Source organism: Lissotriton vulgaris, unplaced genomic scaffold (assembly GCF_964263255.1).
Source record: "Lissotriton vulgaris unplaced genomic scaffold, aLisVul1.2 SCAFFOLD_3851, whole genome shotgun sequence".
Lineage (NCBI taxonomy): Eukaryota > Metazoa > Chordata > Amphibia > Caudata > Salamandridae > Lissotriton > Lissotriton vulgaris.
The window spans coordinates 1-7,119 of record NW_028247686.1 but is presented as its reverse complement, the minus strand read 5'-3'; the positions used below and the strand labels follow the sequence as shown (position 1 = coordinate 7,119).

The 7,119-nt window shown below is 44.7% G+C and overlaps 1 long non-coding RNA gene across 1 annotated transcript; it reads right to left on the bottom strand.

Moving 5' to 3' along the window:
* Positions 1-483: 483 nt before the first annotated feature.
* On the bottom strand, positions 484-5,066 carry LOC147665075 (uncharacterized). The gene is made up of 2 exons (XR_015305051.1): positions 4,962-5,066; positions 484-3,429 (listed from the first exon to the last, which is right to left on the bottom strand). It is a non-coding gene; the product is annotated as an uncharacterized LOC147665075 (long non-coding RNA).
* Between the last annotated feature and the right edge of the window lie 2,053 nt (positions 5,067-7,119).

Genomic DNA, 7,119 nt, shown 5'->3' with positions numbered 1-7,119 from the left:
GTGCACTCCAATTCAAAAAATCAGCAGCATCCGTTATATATATATATATATATATTTTTTTTTTTAAAGGAAGCACACAAGGTGCCTGGCACCATTACAAATGGAACTATTATAAAGACCGGTAATGATGCTACTCAATTAGGAGCAGCTTAGCTGATTCTCGCCTCATCAGCTGGGTAGGATTATCAGTCCAGGACAGCAGTTTACATGCTTTATTCACACATGGGGCATGAATTAGCTGTGTAAATGAATAAAAACTCAAAACTGATAATATCTAGAGAAAGCCTTGAGGCTCAAGTGCTTGGTTGGTGATGAGCTCGTTAAAATGTAATCAAATTACTTTTCTTTGGAGTAAAGGAACATTACATGTAAATGAACCAAACCACAACGTTTTGAAATTTTCTTCACTGTGTAAGATCATTTCATATTTACAAGAAAATAACTTTGGGAGTGGGGGGGGGGGGGCAAACAAACAGCAGTAAGCACTATAGAGAACACAGGTTTATTCGGCCCAATTCAAAGGACCAAAGCTACACAATAAATAATGCATCAGAAAGAACAATAACTGTTGGCATGTGGTATCGCTGCATTGAATGAGCAACCAAATGTTCACCCACATTGCTGATAAACAGGCTGAGTGATAAAACTGACACGGTCCCTTAGGAAATCTCTCAGGTCAAAAGCATAGTGTGTGTATTTAGACACTGACAACTTCGCAATTTTCATGGCTGTTGGAATTTACTCACAGGGCTACAAGCAAGTTTCATAAGATTAAGTTAACTATGGGAAACGTATAATATTCCCATGAATAAGGGGCATGCACACCTCTTCCCAAACCCCTCTAGTCTTCAGGTTAGGATAACATTTTGAACAAGTTTGCAAAATGCAGGCGAGGCGATTTTGTTCATTTCTTTAAGTCGGTCACCAGGGGGTGACATGAAGCTCCGTTCGCGTCCTTTAGTGAACACAGCTACTTTTAGCATGTACAATGATAGGATGACTCTTGGAACAATTGCACACATTGTCCAAGATGGTAGGATGACAAATCGTACTCTCCAGCAGTCTTCTACAATGGTGGCAATACGCTCTGCTCCATCACTTGAACCAGCAAGAGGGAGCTAGTCTACGTTTACTCCCTCACTAAAGTCAGAGGGGGGGCGGGAAAGTGTGCCTCTGTGAAGACCCCCATGATAGGCAAGGAAAGAATTGGGACTAGTTCAAATTATTCACAAAGCCCCTGCAATAAAAACACACGACAATAAAAAAAAGGTGCAAAATTGAATATGTACGTTTTTTCTGAAAAATCAAATCAAACTGCATCAACCCAAGGAAAGGTCTAGTTTCCTTGCTCCTCCATGGCAATGTCATATCGGATGCAGACTGACCTAATATTATTTAAGGATGATCTGCCATTAGTGAGCACATTGGGGGCAGACAGCCACAAGATCCGAGTAACAAATGAAAAACAAATCAGCCAACAATCCATTACAGTTCTACTTAACTCAAGATAACCAACTGGTGTCTCTGACCACACTCACAGTACCAGAAACGTCAGCCCTATTCCAAGTTCACATCCCCTGAGGCACCAACAGTAGGGCTCTCACAAAAACCTCATGCTACAGCACTGTAAGATAGTCTGCCCAGTCCTTCAATTTAATTTTCTGGTTCACGCCAAAACTAAAAACTTGGTTCAAAGGCAGCACTGGCTCACATAAACAGGTGGGGACGCAACATTATTTTTAAGCAAATTCATCACACTTGACTGAGATCCTGCACAACTGATGAGCATCATCATACAGCATGCTCATTTCTAATGTAGAAGTTTAGGATTCGTTACATACAAAATGTGAGTAAATCAGAACAAACCAATGTGAGTTAGAAGCAGAAAGCCATACAGCAAGGTGAAGGAGTTCATCATTGCTGAAGCTAGGACAGACTCATTCGAAAAGTGGGACTTTCCAACAGCATTACACTGGAATGAAACTTAATGATAAAAGGAAGACTAACATATCTTTGTTTGGAGAGGTAAAGGTAGGAAAAACAGGTCTCAAGTTAATCGCAAACAATATTGGTTGACAGAATTCAGGCGATTCTAAGATCAAGGGCAAACTGGTGGAAACTAGGGATGGACAAATGAAGCTGGCAAGTATAGACGGGGGAGCTGGATAGCAGAGCCATGCTACAGAATATTTGTATGTTGGATTATTAATGATTTCGGCACAAACACTACCAGATGAATTGAAACTGCACAATAGGCTAATGCACTTCAAACTGCTTTGTTCAATAAACGTAGCCAAACTCCTACAAGAAAACAGATGTGCTCGACTGCTGGAGCTAGCAGGGGAAGTTTAAACTTACAGCTGAACTACTGAGTACCCAAGGTACAGTCATAATGAAAAGGTCACACCTCTGTAGGCCATTAAGTATAGTCTTTGGCACGAATCAATTCAGTGTGTAGACAAACTTGGTAAAGCAGATTTAAGGGGTTGTGTGAAAAACACATCCTTGGAATGATGAAGCAACGAATATGAAGCTGCATTGCATCCCCCCCGCACACTTGTTTCCCCTTTTAAGTATTGTAGAAGATTGCCACAGCAGTGAGCATGGAAAATCCGGTTGGTACAGGGAATCTGCTAAATTATTCTGTCTCCAAGCCTGCAAAAGAACCTCCTTTTTTTACCGTAATCTGTCGATGGGACATAATCAAACTATACCTCTCCCCCCCGACCCCCCCCCCCCAAAGTAAAAGTCAAACTTGCATTACCAGGATGTTATGGCTCAAACTTTACCCCATAAAGGACCATGGTTTACACCCCCCCCCCCCCCCCCCACCCCCCAAAAAGTGCACTAAGTAGGTGTCTGCAGTACATTTAGCACCCTTGACTGCAGAGCACACATTGTCCTTCAATGGAGAGATCAGACCTGCAGCCAATGCAACACAGAACAGTATTAAGAGGAAGGCTCGCAGAAGCGTGCCAACTTCCAAAATCAAAGTAGACTTTGCTACATGCAATCCTTGAGACGCTTCAGATGGGAATGAGCACAGACTGCCCATGAAGAATAGCAAGACTTTTTTGAGGATGGCTGTAAACTGCAAAAGCTTTTAGTGTCGAAACATCAGCTCAAGTTCAACACTGCCACACGTCTTAATTCTGAAGGTAGTGAGAACGTGGTCCAGGCTTTCAGCTCCTGCCAACTTGTCAGGCGATCCTCATGGGTGCACAGCCAGGCATGTTGGATACTGAGCAGAGCATGAAGGACATTGGTGAAGGTTTCCATTCCACTTCCCCATTTCATCATTTGACAAAGAATTCAAAGTACAGGTGTTATGATACTCAGAAATCAGACCACAGTACACCCCTACTTCCTTTGTCCACACTGAGCACATGAGCACCAGATGGGGACCATGCCACAGCATTGATAGAGGCGCTGCAAGGAAAAAAAAATCTCAGATTAGTTTAAACTAAAACAAATTCACATCCATAAAAATCTAAAACAGGGCTTTAAAAATATATATTTCAACTTCTTAAATATGAAATGAAACGAAAAAGAGCATTTATAAAGTGCATGGCTACCAAAGGCCTCCCAGCGCTACAAGACACACCTAAGCAAGAAATAGAGACATGATCAAGCAAATAAAAAAGCTAAGGAATTTTCGGAAGCGGGGAGGGTTAGCCTCAAGACGAATAAAAGGTTAATTCTACCTTGGAGCAGAAATAACAGAAAAAAAGAATCCCCAGTCGATTAAATCTCGGGACAATGGCAAGATGTTTCGAGTCGGAGCAGAGGGTTCTTTGAGGGACATATAGGGAAACAAAAGAGTGGATAATCGGTGGCAGGTTAGCCGATAGTGATTTGAGGACCACACATAAGGCCTTAAATTGAACTCTTGTCCACAGGCAGCCAAAACAGTGCCCTAATGTGCGGCTTAGCAGATTCCCTGTTATGGGCATGCATCAAAAGTCGTGCCACACAGTTGGACCGTTTGAAGTTTTTTTATGGTCAGACAGGAGGAGCCTAGGTACAGCACGTTGGCATAAGCAAGCCTTGATAAAATCAAGGCTTGAACCAGGAGTTTCCTGACATTAAAAGGCAAGACAGGATCCTCCTAATCCTCTTAAGCATGCTATAGCATGAGCCAGCAACCCTGGATGCCTGAGTCTTAAAGCTCAGATTATGATCAAGTCAGACTCCCAAGCTTTTTACTTGGTCTTTGGGTGCAGGCATATCTCCCATACATTGCGGCCACAGGGAGTCATTCACCAAACCAGTAGTCTTTCTCAGAAATCAACTCAGTTTTAGCCAAATTTATTGTAAGGAAGGAAGAGTCCATCCAGGCCGAGACTTTCTCCAAGCAGTTAGCCAGGATGGACTTATTGTTGTTCATCAGATTGAGGGACACAATAAGCTGAGGGTCGTCAGCGTATGTGACAATCTTAACCTCGAAAGGCTCAACAATCTCAGCTAAGGGGGCGCATATAGACATTAAAAAGTGTGGGGCTCAGTGAGGAACCCTGAGGAACCCCACACTGTAATGGCATCCAGTCGGAAGTGGCGTTCTCGAACACACCTACCTCTCCCTAAATCACAGCTACTGATTTCCAAATGACTATTCAATCCCGACTTCCACTAAAGACTATTAACCCACCATACAACTCTACCAAATCTCCCACAAATCTGAAACTACAAACTGCTATGCCTGCTCATCCAATGCCATGGACCAGACCCATTCAATATCACCAAAGACCATCTAAGGCCATGAATCCCACCCCGTAGACCTTCATTAAATTAATCAGCTCCCCGCACTGTGTAGATTCCTCCATCTACTGAAGAATATCAAAGAACACCCCCCCCCCCCCGACACACACACACACACAGCTAGCTGCATCACCAAACATCTGCCTCTTCAGTGCTTTAGTTGAAATGTGTTGGTCTAAACTACTTGAAACATCAAAACTCACCTATGGTGCTTGGACAGCATTCTTTCAACCTTTTCCGTCAGCACATTCCAGAGATAGAGGGTGCCATCTGCTGAACCAGCTGCTACATAGCTGCCATCAGGGCTGTGAAATCAACGTATGAGACTCAAATCATCACAGTGAACAGGAATGCAGCAAAAGGTTGCCAAATTGTACCTCAAGAGAACAAGTTACTTAACATCGATAATGCATTATCTGGTAGACTATCTAGCTGCAGATTCCTTACCTTTAAACTTCCCAGGCGCCAGGCTTCATCCGGAAACTTTTGCCGAGTAATACCCATGGCGGCTCGATTCTCCTCTGTGTGATGTCGGCAGCGTCAGTTATGACGTTGTTGTACCTATATAGGGGCGACCATGTGTCAGTACTTTTCGGGTTTTTTTCTGTGCCAGAAGCACAGGGCCATGAAGTAACGGGCGTAGTCATGTGCAAACCTAGGGCCCTGAAAGGGGGAGTAACCCTACCCCTACAATATTAGTCTGTAAAGCAGGGAGGCATGGGTGGGGTTGGAAGGAATCTGCACCTAGACACAGTTACCGAAGGTAACTAACTTGCTCATCTGAGACTTCTAGCTGCAGATTCCTTGCACATGAATTAGATACCCAAGCCATACTACTCTGGCGGTGGGCTGCAGACCAATACCATAAACTAGAAAGTCGTGCAGGACCGAACGAGCACAATGCCCATCTCTGCAAAACACTACTGCCTGGACAGTGTGGTCCACAAATGTGTGCAAAAAATGCCCACGTTGCTGCCTGACGGATGTCCAGGACTGGGAGTCCCTGAGCCAAGGACGTAGTCGCAGCCATTCCCCTGGTGAAATGGGCCATTAATCCCTCAGGGGGCTACTACTTTGCAAGGGAATAACAGATCTCACTTCAGAGAAGGACCCAGCGAGAGCCACTGAAAAGGCTGGCCTTTTCTACACTGCACTTCCCTTCTTCGCTCCCACGTATCCCACAAAGATTTGGTCGTCCACCCTGAAAACGTTTGTGCGGTCAAGGTAGAACAACAACGCATTTTTTAGGTCCAGTCGGTGGAGACACTCCTCTGTAGAGGGAAGTGGGGAGCAAAGAAGGTGGACAACGTGATGAATAGACCCAGATGGAATGAGGGTCACTACCCTTGGTAAAAAGGAAGCCCAGGTGCGAAGCACCACTTTGTCTGGAAAAGATAGCAGATAGGGAGGCGAGTAAGATAATGCCTCAACTCACTCTCCGGGAAGATGTAATCGCCACTAAAAAGGCTGGCTTGATGGTCAATAGGCAGAGGGGACAGTGATGTAAAGGCTCAAAGGGAGAACACATTAAGTAGGTGAGTAACAAATTAGGGTCACACTGTCATAACAAAAAGCATGGGTGGGAATAAGTAAGCCATCCCTTTTAGAAATCTATGTACAATAGGAGACTTAGAGAGTCGGCTGGTCTGCCGCAAAAAACAGAGCAGAAAAACAACCCTTGAGAGTTCCCAAGGCAGAGCCCTCTTGGGCAAGGGCTAGGATGAATAAAAGAACAGTGGAAAGAAGCAGAAAAAGGGTCAACAGACCTTTGTGTAGTATTATACACATTTCTGTCAACAGCAGACGTATACAGTCTTGGTGGAGGGCCACCAAAATAACATTACATACTTCCGGAGGAAGGTCAAAAGCAAGCATTGAGGCACAGAGTTGACAGGTTCAGGTGGAGAACCCTCTCCGGCTGCTGCGACAAGATGGGGCAGGCGGATCAGAGAATCGATGCTAATCTTCAGAAGCTCTAGATACCAGAATCTCCTCACCCAGTCAGGAGCCACAAGACAGACTTGGGACCAGGTGCTCCTGCTCTTCTTCAGAACCATGGGCAAGAGTGGTATGGGTGGAAAGGCGTACAGCAGGCTTGAGCTCCACTAGTGACAAAAAGCGCTACCGGAGGAATAGCCATCTTGGAAACTCCAGCGTGCAGTATTGTTGTACACTGCACGCTCTCTTCGGAGGCAAACACAAATCTAACCAAGGTTCTCCCCCACCGATTAAAGTGACCATGCGCTAATTCTGACTAGAATCGGCCTGGTGTTGAACCACCAGGGTTCTGCCTTGATGTTCCAGCCATGTCCAGAGACTCAGGGCCTCTTGACAAAAGGTCCACAACCCCACCTCACCCTG